Below are 19,030 nucleotides of genomic sequence, written 5' to 3' on the forward strand. Positions count from 1 at the left end.
CTTCTGATAGTCAAAACCCTGGAAGTCAATCCAAATTACTGATATTATTATTAATAACTTCAAAATTGATCAAACTACATAAACCCCAGTTCAGGATTATTATAAGAAAAGTCAAAATTGAATCAAATGACTTGCAAAATTGATTGAATTACATAAAACCCAATCCAAGATTATTATAGGAGAAGTCAAAATAGAATAAAAATGACACTGCATAATTGATTGAGTTACATACAATACAACCCAGTTCAAGATTAGTATAAAAAGTCAAAATGGAACCTGAAAGCGTATGAATTGGATTACGAACAGTCAGTTAACTTGAATTGGATGTGGGTTTCTTAAACCCGGACTAAGAAGTTGGTAAAAATGGAAGAAAAACTGCGAGGCTTTGGATTGTGAAAATGAAGTGGGTTTATATATGTATATATATATATATATATATGCAGTGGGTTTAATTGAGTAATTACATAATAACAAATTAGGAGTGAAATTAAGAAGTTGGTTGAGTTGATGCCATCCACTGGTGTCGCTATCGAGGATGATGTGGCGGGAGTGAAAGAGTGAATTCATGCATGATGTTATAAGATGTGGCGGTTGTATTCCTTATTTTCTGAGAAAAATAATGTTTGTTTGAATCCTACGTGGTAACAATGTAAAACAGGACAAAAAGAACGACATATATGTCTCCATAAATACGATACAATTTTATTTTTTTTTGTCCTAAGGCCACAATTGGGAGTATCGGAATTAATATTCTAGAGGTAATAAGGTGTTTTTTTTCATCAACTTATAATTATAAATTTTTTGAAGGTGTTTGGGATTGCTTATATTGTGAGAGAAAAAGTTCAATAAGTTACATTTTTGTAATTTATTAACTTAATAAAAAGTTGTAAGGAGATAAAATAAAGAATCCCAAACACCCCCTAACTCTGGTCGAAATCCTATATTTAACATAAAGTTTGATCTTGAATACAAGAAAACAAAAAAAAAGATGCACATGAGACTACCCCTCAATCTATACTAAAAATCCCACCAACACGATTAGAGTTCCTAGACATACAAAGTATAAGATGAGAAAACTAATTCACGGCACCATACTCTTAGCTTGGTGGGTTATTTAAAAATATAAGAACAGAGTGGTTTTCTCAGGAAAAAAAAGAAACTGTCTTAGTTTCAACTATCTTTTCAACTATTCGTTTTGGTGGATAAGCAATAGAGAGAGCAAGTTATTAGTTATTATTAGCCTGATAGGATAAAAGTCCCCGCCTTTTTCTTGTAACTGCCTTTTATTTGCCGTTCGAAAGATTAAAAAAAACCATGTAATTCATCCAAAAATGAAAATATAAATCTTAAACCGTTTGTATTTGCTGATTTTCATTGTATAAAATTTTTAAGGAAAACCCATGACACATGCTCACATAAAATAACAAACTTATGTCTTGAGGTGTTTTTAATGGGAAAATTCCCAAAATAATCCCTTTTAGTGAGATAAGTTTTAAAATAGCCATTTTTTTTCAAAATCTTTTATAATTTGGACTGTCAAGATGCATTGGGAAAAGATAAGAATAAAGACGAGATTTCGAAAGAAAGTCAGGTAAAAGACGAGATTTGGGGAAATAATGTCGGTAAAGTTCAAATTATTTGTAATCTTGGAGCAAAAGTTAAAATTTTTCAAAAACTTTTTTACTCAAAAAAACCGTCTTGAAAGACTGTTTTTTTATGTTTCCTACTTTTCCCGTCCAAATTTTCAAATTCTTGGAAAATTATATTTTTTACAATTATACCCCTGAACCACCATCACCACCTTGAACCACCATCACCGACGCCGTTGGCCCCACCCCATCACCACCACTGTCACTACCACCTTAGCCCGCCCAGTCTACCGTCCACAGCCTCGCCGGAGCCGCCGCAGCTGCTGCTGCTCACTCTGCCTATGGCTCACCTTCACTCTCCTCATCCTCATAATTATATTAAAAACCATTAACCACCATGCGTTCACCACCACCATCACAACTATCTGGAGTTTGTGACTCATGACCCGTTTATGTTTTTTACTATAAAATTGTTTGTTAATTATAAATAATATCTTTTTCTTTTTAAATTGGATATTAAATTTTAGTATATCCCTATTTTATAGGATTTTCATATCAAATAATTGTTAAGGTTAATTTTTAATTTAATGAGATGTTATAACCCGTTTAAGTGCTATTTGGTTTTGGTAAGACCCATACCCATGAATTTGGGTTAAATCAATGAGAGGCATCCATTTAAAAATTAAGCAATTTGGTGGCTTCCATAAAAGGGGGGAGCGACATGTAGGATTTTAGGGTCTTCGTTTACATTATTCGTTTTTAATATATTTATATATATATGGATTTTAATTTTATTTATTGAAAGAAAGTTAATAATTAATATACTTGAGGGTTGATGATGAAATGGTTTCACAAATAAATGATATGTTATAATACTGTTTAAAAGCTATCTGGGTTTGGTGATACTCATTACCCGTTTATTTTCTTTATTATAAAATTGTTTCTTAATTATAAATAATATTTTTTTAACATAAATAGGATATTAATTTTTAGTATATTCTAATTTTATAGGATATTCATATCAAATATTGATAAGATTATTTTTTAATATAATCAGATGTTATAACTCGTTTAAGAGTTATCTAGGTTTGGTGAGACCTTTACCCGTGAATTTGGGTCAAATGCGTGAGAAGCCTTCATTTACAAATAAAGCAATCTGATGGCTTGAAAGAATGGTTGTTTTACATTTTTTGTTTTTTAATATTTATTTTTTGGATTTTAATTTTCTTTATTTTAAGAAAGTTATACTTAGAGTTTGATGATGAAAGGGTTTCATAAATACATAATATGTTATAATCCGTTTAAAAGCTATCTGGATTTGGTGACCCATGACCCGCTTATGTTTTTTACTATAAAATTGTTTATTAATTATAAATAATATCGTTTTCTTTTTAAATCGGATATTAAATTTTATTATATTCCTATTTTATAGGATTTTCATATCAAACAATTGGTAATATTAATTTTTAATTTAATGAGATGTTATAACCCGTTTAAAAGCTATCTGGTTTTGGTAAGACCCATACCCATGAATTTGGGTTAAATCAATGAGAGGCTTCCATTTAAAAATTAAGAAATCTGGTGACTTCCATAAAAAAAGGGAGCGACCACATCTCGACACGTAGGGTTTTAGTGTCTTTGTTTATACATATTATAGATATATTCTGAATGGCTAAACTTTTTTTTCTTTCACTTTTTATATGCATCATATTAAATCACAGTCCATAGACCGTTTCGATGTCTTTTGAGATATATTTTAATTTATGTGCATCTTTTAAGTTTTTTGTGTGAGACGTTTTATTAGTTTATATATATACTAGGTTTTATTTCTCGTATTATGGGGTTGTTTTATATTTTTCGTTCTTTAATATTTATTTTTTGAATAAATGATATATTATAACCCGTTTAAAAGCTATCTAGATTTGATGGCTCATGGCCCGCTTATTTTTTTTCTTAATTATAAATAATATCTTGTTTTTAAAATACCGGAAAGTAATTTTTAGTACATCCCTATTTTATAGGATTTTCACATCAAATATTTGGTAAGATTAATTTTTTAATTTAATGAGATGTATAACCCATTTAAGAGATATCTGGGTTTGGTGAGACCCATACCCATAAATTCGGATAAAATGCGTGAAAAGCCTCCATTTACAAATAAAGTAATCTGATGGCTTAAGAGAATTTAGGTAGCAACCAGAGAACTTTTAAAGGTTTTCGTTTATATATATTATACGGATAAATAGTTTTTATCCTCTCGTATTATAAGAGTTGTTTTACATTATGCATTTCTAATATTTATATATTTTTTAGATTTTAATTTTATTTATTATAAGTAAATTAATAATATACTTAGGGTTTGATTATAAAAGGATTTCACAAATAAATGATATGCTATAACTCGTTTAAAAGTTATCTGGTTTGATAAGACGGGACCTGCTTATTTTTTTTACTATAAAATTGTTTCTTAACTATAAATAACTAAGGATTTTACCTAGCGCAGCGCGCCGGGCAGGTTGGTAAAACATAAGTGTTGTTGGTTCCGGGCATTGAGGCGATAAGTAGACAAGAATTCGATCGGTTTCGTGTCGCGTGTTAAGATATCATAATTAAAAACCAAAAATAAAACAAAATAAATATAAAAATTGAGGTGGACTAACAGGTGGTGTTGGTCAGTAAAATCTGGACGCTGGGAAGACCCGAGCGTTGAGACGGTGATTGTACGCATTCGACCTGTTTCCGTCACGTTTGTTACGGTACCATAGCTAATAAAACATTGGCATTTAGTTGATTTTCATTGCGTGCATTACGGTATCGGATTTAAAATATAATGCGGTGAGTCTACATCAATTCGGTCGGTTTCCGTCACGTTCGTTAGGATGCCATAACTATAAAAAAAAATAAAATTGACATTCAGCCAGTTTTCGTTACGGTACCAGAGCGAAAAAACGGATAATATAAAAATTGAGTTGCACGAATGGGGTAGTCTCCGTCAGTAAAATGGTAAAATTCGAGCGTTGTCGGTAGGCATGAGTCTAGGTAGAATCAGTCGGGTTCCATCATGTTTGTTATGGTACTGGAAGCCAATTAAAAAAAACCCACAAAATTTGACGTTTGGTTATTCTGTTATTTCGTTATGATACTATAACTAAAACAAATAAAATTGAAAAAAAAACAATCGACAAGTATGGTGCCGTCAAATGGCCCCATCTGGGCTTAGTGGCAACAAATTTATCAATTGTTATATATATATATATATATATATATATATATTTTAAAATTGGATATTAGTTTTTAGTATATCCATATTTTATAAGATTTTCATATCAAATATTTGGTGAGATTAATTTTTAATTTAATGAGATGTTATAACGTGTTTAATGGCTATTTAGGTTTGGTGAGACCCATAATACATAAGAGCTTTTAAATATTTCGTTTAATAATAATAATAATAATTTATTATTATTATTATTATTATTATTATTATTATTATTATTATTATTATTATTTCTTGAAGTTAGGATATAGTTTTATATTACAGGTTATAAGAGGTTTGAAGTAAAAAATAATAAGATATGTATTTGAAATATTGATGTGAAAACGATATTAAAAAAATTGTTTGGACAAAATTATCGCGTGAAGCACTACAATGTATAATTTAGATTATAAAACTACAAATGTATCTATAATTAAAATATTATATTGCAAACGTGGACAACTCATAAAAAAAATTTAAAAAAATTGTAAGTTTATCCTTTTAAGAGTCCATTTAACTTATATCTAATAAAAATATAAAATCAAAGATCAATCGGTTAAGCGATAGTTTCATGATCTTTTCTTTTTTTTTTTTTTTTTTCTGAAGATCGTGGATTTGAGTCTCGCCTAGAGCGTTTTGTTCTAGGTTTGAGTCAAGGGTTTTCCTAGTTGTGGATTTCTTCTTGGGTAGATTGGACATGTTCAGGGGCGGACCCACATACATTCGATCGGGGTCCCGGGACACCAATGTTTTTTGAAAATTACATAGAGACGGAATATTAAATTTTGTATGGACCCCATAAAAATTAATACTTGTAACCTATACTATTAAAACTGAACTGGTCTAGTGAAAAACCCCTTACTTTTTCTTTGAGAGGTTGCAAGTTCAAGCCTCACCATACTATGTTTTTGTTCTTTTTTTTATATATCCTAGTCAATATTAGTTATTTAGTTTGGATATTTGTGTTTTTCTTTTCTTATATCACCCTACAACATATATAATGGCAACATGAGTTTTGCATATTATTTTATTATTTATCTTGTGTATGTATATATTATAATTAATCATTTATTGTGTTAAAGTTATTTTTTCAGGTTTTGGTCATGTATGTAAGACTATATATATAACTTTCTTTTATGTTTTTCGAGTATGAATAAAAATAAGTTAAAAGTCAAATCTAAATCCTTTCTACTTACTCGTTTCTGATGACACCATATTTTCGTGTTTTATTATGTTCCTCGCCTCGACCCGACCCAAATAACGAACGACCCGAAAATTTTGCAAACTAAAAAAATTGGGACCCCGGTGACAAAAAATCCTAGGTCCGCCACTGGACATGTTACCACGCTTTGTTTTTTGGACAGAAGGGTGATCCATTTGTTAGCGTGATCAGTGATCTCGGTGTCATGAATTCATCGGTTCCTTTCATATGAGTTGGCTACTAATTAGTCCGGTGTTTTTCTTTTCTTTTCTTTTTTTTTTATATGAACTTGCAAATTGTGGGCCGCATTGAACTTGAACTTTCGAACTAGATCAGGATTGGATATGGTTGAACCCAACTTAATCTTAAATTTTGGTTGCTCCTATCCTATCTACAGAGGCGAGAATGAAAGAATACTTTTATTAACATTTTGAGGTAAGTGAAAACCTTTTATAAAAAGAAAAAGTAATATAATTTTCATTTGGTATGAGAATCAAGTATGAAATGGCAATGATCAATTTTTTTTCTTGCCGGTTCAAAATTTTTATTTTTTTATATTCTTATATTTTTTATATATCATTACCACACATCAAAGAAATCTTTAGGTTAAAAATCTAACTATACTATTGAAAGAATACATATTGTCCACATAGCATTCAAAACCCTTTATATATGATATCAAATAGATGTCATGCTAGCTATTTTCTATTATATCATAACCTATGATCCATCTAACTATATTATTAAAAAAAAAGACATATTGTCCACATGACATTCAACTAGGTCCTATACATAGTATGCCAAGTAAATGTCATGTCAGCTATTTCTTATTAATCATGACATATGATCTATTTTCTTATTATAACCCATGATTTCATGACAGCAAAACTTTGTAAAATTTTGAGAAATAAATTATTGTATAATATGGGTCTTAAACCTGATACCTCATGTTTCATATTAATTATGCTTATCAACTCCACTTAAAATGGTAATTGCGTTAGATTTTTTGACTTCACATCTATGAACATGTCTTCTCTTCAACTGTATACTATTCAAACGATTTATATCTATTTTTTAGTTATTCTTATTAACCAAAATCAAATAATTATTATGTTTTAAATTTAATTATGTAAAAGTATTCGTTCTTATAAATATGACATTTACAATTTATTAAAATATAACACACACACATATATATATATATTACGGTTTATTTATTTACCACCTGTGTTTAATGCGGGTAATTAACGTAATTGACACTATAATAGGAAACAAACTTCTAATATTAAATTATATTTTATTTAATTGTTTAATTATTTATTACATGATCATGTTTCTGATCCACAGATTAGTAAACTAATAACGTGATTGGTTAAGAGCATTTTCAGCTCGTTCTCTATTCATATCCATATAATGATATCAAAAATTAATCACTACTCTTTGTTTCTTCTGTTCAATCAAATAATATTCTTTTATATATCTGTCATTATCTTTTCTCTCTTTTATAGTCATAAATTTTTTAGAAAATATTAAAAAATTATATAATGTGAAAAATATAACCCCAAATTTAATTTTCTCATATATCATTTTCTATTTCCTTTACTCACGACCACTTATTATTATTACCATACCATATAACTATTAATTTATAAACTCACTCACATAATTATAGAACATGGTCTAAGATTGCTTTAAAGACTAGTTTGGCTTTAGAAGCATTTCATATTAGTTCATCAACCTCCTTTCTGTTGCATGCTTAGTTTTTTGACCGGCATTTTTTATACTACATATGAAGACGTTAATTTCTTAGCACTTCAATGTTAAATGCCTTTAATTATATTATATCACGCTTCATTTCTACGAATTTTTGTGGTAAACTTCAAATAAATACACATGCCAGGTTTTAAATTACAAAGCGTATGATGGATTTAGGAAATTACATGTGTATGGATAACATATGATGAGTTTTGGGACTGTACTGAGAATTTTGAATTTTCAATCTTTTATAAGCGGATGAAATCTGCTATATAAAAAGAGAAGACATCATTAGTATTGTTTGGGATGGTGAATGAGTCATCATGTGAACGAGCCTAGGAGCCGGGCATTTGGGGGCTATCCTCCTTCCTTCTTACTTGACTTCCAATTTCTTTCCCAAACCATGTTTGTAATTCGCTAGATTCTCAGAAGCATTTGTCACATTTGTTGGTATAAACGGTGCGACATTTGCCACATTGTTATCCCCAAGAAAGAGAGAGACTTTCTATAATTTGTATTTGAGTGCCTCCTTTTATGGTCATTAATAGGGCTGTCATAACATATCGGACACGATATGATAAGACACGATGATCTGTTGTGCTAAACACGAATACGAATAATATATGTGTAACGAAACCAAAATATTCAAAACGAGCATAAAAGTCTTAATTAATAGATAATCCATAGCATATTTGAAACAAAAAACCACAAATTCGTAACATACTTGAAACAAAAGACGACAAATCCATAACATACTTGAAACAAAAAACAATATAAACAAAGCATAGCATCCATAAAAAATGTAATATCGGGTTTTGACAGACATTAATGAAATGTCGTTTGTAAATATGACTTTAGGTTTAAGACTTTAAGAGTGTATATATATCTATTTTTTAAAAATAAAAATCTACACAGGTTACTAACAGGTTAACAGGTATTTAACATGTTAGGGCATGAATTTAAACATGTCTTAAACAGTTCGACCTGTTTAAGACACGAAACATGTTAAGCTCAAATTCAAAGTTGTTAAACCCGTGTCGTGTCGTGTTAGTATGTCCGTGTCATAAATTGACAGCCCTATTCATTAACGAGAGCAATCGACAAACCAAGTCTCTTTTGGAATCCCGAATATGCCAATAGTTTTAGTAATCCAAATGCCTCTCTACTAGTACTAGGGGTGTTTAAGAAATCCGAAATCCGAAAAAAACCGAAATCCAAACCGAAACCGAAACCCGAATAATCCGATCCGAATTCTTAATCGGATAGTTGGATCGGATCGATCCGAATATCCGAATAACTAATTCGGATTCGGATCAAATTCGGATATGGATTTCAAAAAATTCCGGATAGCTCGGGTTATTCGGATATCCAAATAATCCGAATATATAACATGTTATTAGTGTATATAGCCAAGTCCATTAACATTTACAATAACTTTATAACCATAGCTTAATTATTTATTCAATCAACCTAATACACCATAGACAAAAATGTCATAAGACTCCGTCGTTATACTCTCTAACACTACTTAACTTCCTTGTTCTTGTAGTGTTTTATTTTTATTTTCCAATTTTGTATGTTTATTTAATAAAACTTAAGTTTGTATATTTGTTATACGGATTATCCGAATCCATCCGAATTCAATTCAGATCGGATTCGATTTGGATGTATTCGGATCGGATAGGAACGTCCCTAATTTGGATCGGATCGGATTTTGGATAGGCTTCCAAAATTTTCAAATCCGAACAATCCGAACCGAATAAACCGAATAACCCGTTATCCGATCCAATGAACACCCCTAACTGGTAATAGTTGCAATAACGAGAATTACACTATTTATTTAATCAAAATTATGAAAGAAAAAAATTGAAAAGGCTCATTTGAATCAGTATGCTTGATAAAAGGAAAAAAGAAAAGTACAAGTAGAATCAAAGTATACTTGTATCCTAATTACAAATTGCTTTTAAACATGAATTCTCCTAAATTACTTAAAATCCAGTTTTGACTTGAGATTCCCTTCCATGTTACCAAGAACAAGTTCCAACTAAACCAAAGACTTTATAATCATTTTAAAATAACACCAAATGGAACTCCTGATACTCATCTCCCACCTCGTAATCGTCGGTTTTGGATATGTGTAACAAAATATATTCGCTCGTTTTACATGTATATATAAATTATCTATTGTATCCAGTATATGAAACCTAAAGTGTGGATTTAAGAAATCATCATTCTCCATAGGACCATTTCAAAATATTGGGGTTCTAGACTTGGTTTCTCTATTTCGTTTTTTTTTCTTTCACTTCTTCTCTTTTGTAGGCCTCCATTTACAAATTTTTTTTTGCGTATATTTATTTTGAGGGTCTATTTTTACTTGTGACAGAGTGTATTTGGAATCTCAAAGATGGCCTTGCACAACAAGCAAATTCAACAATGCTTTTACGTACTGGGTCTGTTCTAGTTTCGAGCACTAAGGTGCCCCATGTATCCATTGTCTGTCTAGTATTAATGATGTAACCTATCACATAAACAAATCAAGAAGATAACACAAACCCGTCATTCGTGATTAGGACGTAAGTATCCTTTAACAAAATTAACCTTTCAATCGAAGGCAACATTTCGAGTTTATTTACCTTGCAGAATTGGCTCTTTCACAAAATTAACCTTTACTAATTATACATATAAATGTATATATAAAGTTAATTAGTATTTTGTTATTCTCTTATTTTTCAGGTTTATCAAGTTATATGAGTATATTAAATAGTGTAATTAATATTGAGCTATTTTGAATAATATACTTAATTTATTTATGAATCAAAGTAGAATTTAGGTCCAGTTTGAAAGCATATAAAATTTATTCAGTAACAAAAAGCTAGCAACGAATTGAGGTAAGCTTAAAGCCTCAAGCGACCTCGAGCCAAGCATGAAGTCATTCAATAAACGACATGCGAGTTTAAATAGATTTGCGAGGTTACACAATACAATTCTATTATTTGTATGATACATCTTATTAGCTAGTCTTTTAACATGATAATTGTAAAAATGAACATGCGGATTTACTAAACAAAAAAAAGAATTAAAAAGCAGACTCCGCTGGGGATCGAACCCAGAATCTCTGGTTTCGTAGACCAGCGCCTTATCCATTGGGCCACGGAGTCCTTTTTGTTATGGTTTATGTTTTTAGTTACTTATAGTTATTTTGTGCCAGCTATATGTGGTTTTAATTCTGAATCGAATAATCAAAATCATGAACCATGAGCCAAAACTGAGGATGCCATTTACGATAACGTAAAAAAAGGGTATCAATTCCGAGCAAGTGAATTAAACCACGAGTTGGTGTTTTGCCTACCATATCTATTTTTATGTAGCAAACCGACGACATACGTTTTTATACCTTTGTCATCAACTTTTAAGTCGTACATTTTAATAATTCTGCAATGTTCATTTTGAAATTCTTTTTTTCTTTTCGAAATTGTGGTCATTCTTGATCGTGTAAGTTTTGTTGTGCATTATAGGTGTGACCTAGGATATGCATTCCCCATCATTGGAGCCAGGCAAAACACAAGGTTCGGTATCATATAACACTAGATATTTATGTATTATTTAGTATTTGGTATTCGTTTTTGTGTATAACTACTGTAGTTAAACTTGTTTCTTATAGTGAATGCTTTAAATTTTGAAAGAAGAGCATCTTCATATCACTTTGAAACAATAACCGTTAAAGCAAATAGTTTACTCTTTAGATTTAAAAAAAAAACAAAGTCATGTATATATTTTCACTAAAATAAACTTACTTCTGTAAACCTAATATAATTTATTTCATTTTAAAATCCTCTGTTTTCTTGATAGAATATTTTAAGTCCACTAAACAAATTTCAAATCATGAGATAACATTCTTAAGATAATGTAACATGAAGTGCATTCTTAAAGCGCTATTCGATAAAAGATGATCGTCTTATATTCAAATGCTTTGAGCTTCGAAGTCAAGCGTAAAATCCTTGTCACACAAAATAAAATTTGTATAGTACCTCGTTATATGTTCTCGCTACCGACTATAGCTATTCAACTATTCGTCTGTTGTAGGAACGCCATATTTTTAATGACTTTTTGAGTGACAAATTCAAAATTTTTCTCAGTAGTGGGGTACGGTCAAAATAATTACAACAAACTGCGATTTGGAAAAAAATGACAATGGTGGGCTGAAGTTCAGTTGGGCCTTACCCATCTGGGCTTTCCCTTGATTTTTTTGGGTGTATAGTGAAGACTGAAGAGTGTGTTAAGTCACATAAAATCAAAATGTAGATATTTGCACTTGAAGAATAGATTGATGTTATTTTTTATGTAGACTGTTAACTGCTGTTACCCATAGGCATTGAGTTGTAGTATCAATGTGCTTACTTAATACTTGATAGAATCAATTAAAGCACTTAAAATTAGGTTAATTTAGTGATTAGGTTGCATATTGGTTCTAATTAGTAGTTTGCTTATATAAATTAGCTCCTATGCATAGTTAACATGTAGCATACATAATTATGGTAGATGTGTCAAAATGCATGGCAAATTGTACGTATTTTAATCCGCAAGATAAAGATGCACAGAAAGCTTTTACCTTAGCCGTGACGATTTGCTTTCTTTCAACCATTAGGAAGCGTCAACTCAATATTAAGAACCTGATTCCCAAACGGCATTGTATGTAAATATAATCTCTCAGTTTCACATTTTTTTTTATCTAAAATAGCCTGCCCTTAGTCGTATCCCTTATTATGAGAAACCCATATCTTTGTGCCCATGGATCCTTTATGGTGGTAACGTGATAGTTAGAGCTTTGGTAAACATACCATACAATACCATAGGTTTACGGCGGCCTAAAACATATCACATGACTATGCTCAATAATTGAACATAACTTTCAGAGACATATATTTTGCACACATTTATGTTACATCTATAAAAATAATAACCATGCATCATTATTCAAGAACATTGGTATTTTGAAACAGTTTTGTATCGATTTTCGAAACTAGCTTATATACGCATTCACCTAATGCGGTAATATGTAGGTGTGCGTTTAGGTCAACCACCCAAAAGACTTAGAGAAAGAATAATATGCATCGCAATGGAACAAACATGAATTGCAGTTGTTTAACTTGTGTTAAAACTATAGTGCTTTTAGACTAGATTTTGTACAAAATTTATATACCAACCATTATTTTAAATAAATACATGTACTTAATCCTTCTCAAAAGTATCCCGCCGTATATTATAATACTTTGGAAAGTAGTTTGTTAAGTACTATATGTTGCATCATAAAAAGGATTCATAAAATATGAAAATCACAAAACCATAATCTTCAAGATCCCTTTCTCTTTTCTTACGATCTTTATTCTTTTTAGTGCGTGTGAGAAGACGGTCCATTTTGACCCCTTTTACCAGCTGAAAAGAGTTTGCATAGTTGACAGAAATGGTCCCTCTACTTTCCATCTCTACTAACTTATTTTTCAAAGGGTTGGGAGGTTTTGAGTTCAAGTCCCGAGATAACAAATGTTCACCATTCTAAGAAGAAGATAAAATAAAGTCTAATATTATCTATAAAAATAGGATATGAAACATTGTTATCTTTTACATAATTTCTAGACGTTATAGATTATATGATCAAGAGCAACCATTGTTCCAGAACCCACTTATAGTTCAACCATAACATATCTTAGAGATAAAACAAGTCTGGCAGATATAGAGATACATTTAAATAAATGAATATTGGTTTTAAATAATCTTAACTATATTCTATTGGTAAATATCAGTCACAACTTTACACTTACCTACTGACAGTCCCAACTATTGGTGTATTTGTTTCTAACGGTCCATGACTAATGAAATGTTAACTTTGTTAGTCTGATGCTTATGTGGCGCTATTTGTTATCAAAGACTTGCTTATGTGGCAACACTATGTGGCATCTGTCTCATTATGTGGCATTGACTAGATTTTTCAACCAATTAATTACTATATTATCATTGTTATTAAAAAAGTAATTGTTAGAGTTTAAAAAATTAATATAAGGGGGGGCCCACCATCCACACACTCTCACTCTTCCTATCTCTCTCCCGTATAACACACACCACATAACCTCCATTTTTTCCGGTCACCACCACCATTAGCAACTGGCCACCGACGCCGTCATACTCCTAAAAAATTATTCTTCTTTTGATTGCACCTACGCCCACCACCACTTTATTGAAAGAGCTTCGGAACCCTAAACTGCCGGATCTCCGCCTCGGAAGGCTGTAGCTACCATACGGTCCTCACTTGCTGGAATTCAAAAGGCCGATTAATAATATCATCGGCCAGTACGGCAGGGCCCATCTATTTCTCTCTCTAAGACATTGATTAAACGTATGATTCATTCGAATTGGCGAGTACCAGTGCTGGAAAACATGAAGGAATCGTTGAATTGCTGGTCCACATAAATGGCAAGATGGCGGAGATGAAGGTTTCTATTCCGATGTTATGGTTTGATTATTTGAAGTTACAGAGCTTCAATTGTAGTTAGGCTTCAATTTTAGGGCTTCAACTATTCGAAGTTATGGAGCTACAGCAACCAACTATGGTTCAGACGATATTTGTGGCTGAAATTTAGGGAACCAACAATATTTGTTGATGTGGCAACATGTCTAACAGTGGCGATGCAAGGGGCTGGTGGCAGCGGGGTGGTGGGTGATGGTGGTGGTGGCGGTTAATTGTAGAAGAGAGAGTGGGAGAAAGGCTGCTATGTAAGCCGCCACATAAGCAATTTTTGACAACTAAGCATGCCATGTAAACATCAAACTAACGGAGTTAGCATTTCATTAGTCAGGAACCGTCAGAAACAAATACCCCAATAGTTGAAACTGTCAGCAGGCAAGTGTAAAGTTGGGACTGATATATATCAATAGGGCATAGTTGGGATTATTTAAAACCAATATTCTTTAAATAAATAAATCTTGATAAGTATCACATTGATTATCATAATGATCAATGTTCAGTGTTGAAAGATTGCTGATATTTACATTATGACAACCTTTGTTGTTTAAACAATGTGATTGATTGCATAATGAAGTTAGGAGCACAAAAAGGTGTTTAACTAAACCATCATAGCTCTATGGAAAGCAACAAATCTTATTCACAGTGGACCGATCTCTCCACACAATGTATCGTATTTTAACTCATAATCATTGAGTAAACCTTAGCATAATTCAAAACTAAAACAACGTCATAGGTATCGACAATGTGAATCATCAAGGTTCACTTCTTTTTCTTAATTGGATTAAGAGAATCTCAACTTAACAACTCATGTTGGATCATCTACATCCTTTTTTCTTATAGTGATATTAGTGCCATCTAGCTATAAGGTGTAATTGAAATGTACTTAGTAACCAATATGAGAAATCATGCATAATCAAACTTAAAACAAATCATGCATATGAGAAAGCCCCGCTCTCAGAATCACAAAGTTGTGCAAAAGTTGCATAGAATTGATCTTTGATAGTGACTAAAGATTAGTAGTAAAATTGTCTTCGAAGGTTGACAACAACTTTCTTCATCGGTAACAACTTTGGTACCAATATCAACTATCATTTGTAGCAACTATGTTAATTAGCAGTACAACTGATCAGTAGCCAAAGTGATTAGCAACAACTTGCTTTTTATAATGAACAAGTATACTAATATAAGTGTCCATTGATATTTATGACAAATATAACCGTCAAATGCCATGATGTTTCATGAAGGGCTACGATAATTCATCGCACCACTTGACACTTTTAAATAGAAACTGAGTTTGTCAAACTTTAGTATGAAATTCTTAACAAATTTCACATCTTTCTTGATCTCTTTGGAAATTATTTGATTGAATAATCGTGAGAACTAGCAAAATAATTAAATATGAAATTGTACATAATTTTAAGGAGATATCCGAATTATCACGATTAACAAATCCAACATTTTGTAGGCGTCACATTTTCATACTTTTAATTTTAGTGTACTATAAACTAGCTAGAAAAACGGAAAATTCAATTAATTATAAATTATTAATATGAAATTCACAAAAATGTTTTAAGTATATGCCCCTATCAGTTAAAATGGCACACCAAAAATTACGAGCTTGATTGTTTTTTGTTTTGAGTGCCTTTCTAGTTTGCGCTTTTAAAAGTATGGTTTAATTACAATTTGTGAAGAATGAATTACATAATCCTTTTCTAATTAAATAAAATGTAGAAGATCATTGAAACTTACAATAGCTCTTGATCTCTAAACGTTATACTAAAACGAATTATAAAAAAGCATGAACAATACAAGACATTCATATATAGAAACCTTTTCTAAAATTGGTTAGAAGATGCAGAATTGCTCAGTTTTCAATGGATCAACAAATTCATTGAAAATGATAAAAAAGGGTACAAAATAAACACAAAATCAAGAAGGGTTATCAATGTCCAGAGATGAGGGTGCATACCATCTTTAATATATATGAGCGTAGCACAATAGGCCCTAGCTCTTATGTCACCTTTGGGTGGGTATGCATGGAAAATATGTCTCTTTACAAAGTTGATCAATGATCATATCAGTATATATAATCAAAATAACATGACAAAATACTAGTCAAATATATATCATTTTGACCTACGGCTTTACAGGCGAAGATCTTTCTTTAGTTCACCCACCTCAAAATGCCGGAGTCAAGGCCACAAAAGCATGTGTTAAAAAGTGTGAAGAGTCAGTTGTAGCGGAGAAATTGTAGGGACCGTTATTTACTTATACTATTAAAGCAAAACAATTATTTCTCATGTTATTTATGTTTGGCAAAACTAGCTAGCTGTAGCTGTAAGCTGGTGGCTTGAAACTGGTAGCTGTAGCTGGTAGCTGTATTTAGATGTTTGGCAGAGTGCTGGAGCTTTTAACAAAATGTATAAAATGACCAAAATTGGCATAACTAAAAAAATAATATTAAATGTACTTATTTTGGAAGGTTATTTAGTAATTAAAAAACCAAAAGCTTGTAACTTTTTCTAAACGCTACTAGTAGGAGCTTCAAGCTTTAAGCTTTTTCGCATAACCTAAAAGCTTCAAGCTCCTTCAATCAAACAAGTCTTTTAATTGAGTATGAGCATTTTCTTAAAAACTTGAAGTTTGAAGCCTCTAAAAGCTTCTAAAAGCTCATTGCCAAACATACAGAGTAGCCAACTAGGATGGTAACTAATACAGTTACCATTAATAGAATTACTAACAAAGTTACAAATGTAATTTTAAGTGTTTTATTAAATGAGATTTTTAGATATTTATGAATTATAAAACTTTATTTATCATTATTTATATCTTATGAATCTATAAAGTATGTTATTACTTATATTATTAAATTTATCATTTTTATTATATTTATTTTAACCACCCATGTATTACACGGGCTATATCCTAGTAGAATAATATAAAAACAATATTTTACTAAGGTGGAACTAGATTAGTGTCTCGTGTAACATATGATTAGTGTATCGTGTAACTTAAATCGGTTAATTGGTTGTGCATGTAAGAATGATAGGAACTAGATTAATGTCTCCAACCCCTAAATCCGCGACTAACAAAACGTACAATAAAACCTCACAACAAATTTTAAACACTAAAAGTGTCTATCCTATCATTCCCATGCAACTTAAATCGGTTAATTGGTTGTGCATGTAAGAATTACAATGTGACCTCACGGCCATAAGCGTCTGGTGGTTTCGCCATTAGAAAGAAAACAAATATAGTGCTTGGTGTTAGTAAACAATGGTTCAGGTAGAAAGGGGACAACGTTGGCTTTGTATTTATAACGCGGCCCATTTTTTACCAGATTCATTTTGTGCCCACCGTAGCAGAATTTTCTGGATCCGCCTCTGTATATGAGTGAAAATTATAAAAAAACATCAAATATACATATATGAATTACATAATGAAAATTATGATTTTATAAATGATTAGGTATTACACAATGAATAACGAATGGGTAATTGCATTTTCAAAAATACATAGATTAGTAAGAATAATTTGTATTTTAAAAGAAATCAAAATAGAAGGTTGTGAATCCAAACCTATTAAGGAGATTAGCATCAATCCATTATAGTTGAGCTGGCAAGCCGTAAACCTTTTACAAGCAATGTAGTGAGTTTCCACCAACAACATATTTTTCATTTTATTAATTTGCTTCAAAACCATAAAATGGAACAATTTTATTTAACCAAAATAGACAATGAAGTGAAATCTGTTAAATTGAAAACTTGTAAACTTGACATCATATATAAAGGACTTAATTGAATGTCATGTGAACAATAAATCTCATTTTAATAGCATAATTACACTTTGGTGTAGAATGAATTACAATTCCATTAATGACCTGAAGTCTAGAGATTGCTTGTATTAGATTATATTACAATACAGAAAAGAAAGAAAAGAATAAATTACAATTCTTTTGAAATGAAAGTGCTACAACTATATCAAACAAGAAACAAACAAAATAGAATATTGTGATTGAGGATCCATATTCAACACGGATCTCATAAAACAGATTGCGGGTCTCCCAAGAAAATCCGTTTGTTTCCTAGGTTACAACAGCTGAAGTAGTGTGTACTGTCAGGAAAGACAAAAGCACCCGAATTAGAGCTTTAAACTCAAAAGAAAAGGAGACGAAGTACTTTAAGATTCTATCTAAAAAAAACTAAGTCTTCTTGCTGTGTTTTTTGCTGCTGATGTGTTGGATATGATATGAATGTGGTCTAGGCAAGTCTTTACAACTCACTCTTTAGAGAAAAATAAAGACTTTTGGGTTGCGGTAAATTATTTAAAACCACAATAAATTTCACTAAAATTCTTCGATGCCATTTATTAGTTTTAATAAATTCTCAACTAAGCCCCAATCCTTTCATATTCTTGCATTCAATGTACGAGACCAGAAGTCTGAAACATATTGCAATTACGTTGAAGAATCTTCTACTGCAACAACAGTTCAGGTGGACGTACAAAGGATCTTTCCTCTAGCCATATGATCATCCTCTATTGCTGATCAACTGATCCTCAACAGATCGTCTTCTGGTGTCGACTAAAGATACTCTAGCTAGATAAATATCCTCCGTTGCTGACCAAAGATCCTCTGGCCATGTGAACAAAAGAATAGTTTGGTGGTCTTCGAAGTGGCTCACGTGCGCGAGTGCAAGTTATATAAACCT

The 19,030-nt window shown here is 31.3% G+C and overlaps 1 non-coding gene across 1 annotated transcript; it reads right to left on the reverse strand.

Moving 5' to 3' along the window:
• Window positions 1-10,886: 10,886 nt before the first annotated feature.
• Window positions 10,887-10,959, reverse strand: TRNAR-ACG (transfer RNA arginine (anticodon ACG)). The gene has a single exon. It is a non-coding gene; the product is annotated as a tRNA-Arg (tRNA).
• Window positions 10,960-19,030: the final 8,071 nt, after the last annotated feature.

This window comes from Bidens hawaiensis, unplaced genomic scaffold, assembly GCF_021521415.1.
Source record: "Bidens hawaiensis isolate Kalapana, Puna unplaced genomic scaffold, B.hawaiensis_p1.1 tig00004838_1, whole genome shotgun sequence".
NCBI lineage: Eukaryota > Viridiplantae > Streptophyta > Magnoliopsida > Asterales > Asteraceae > Bidens > Bidens hawaiensis.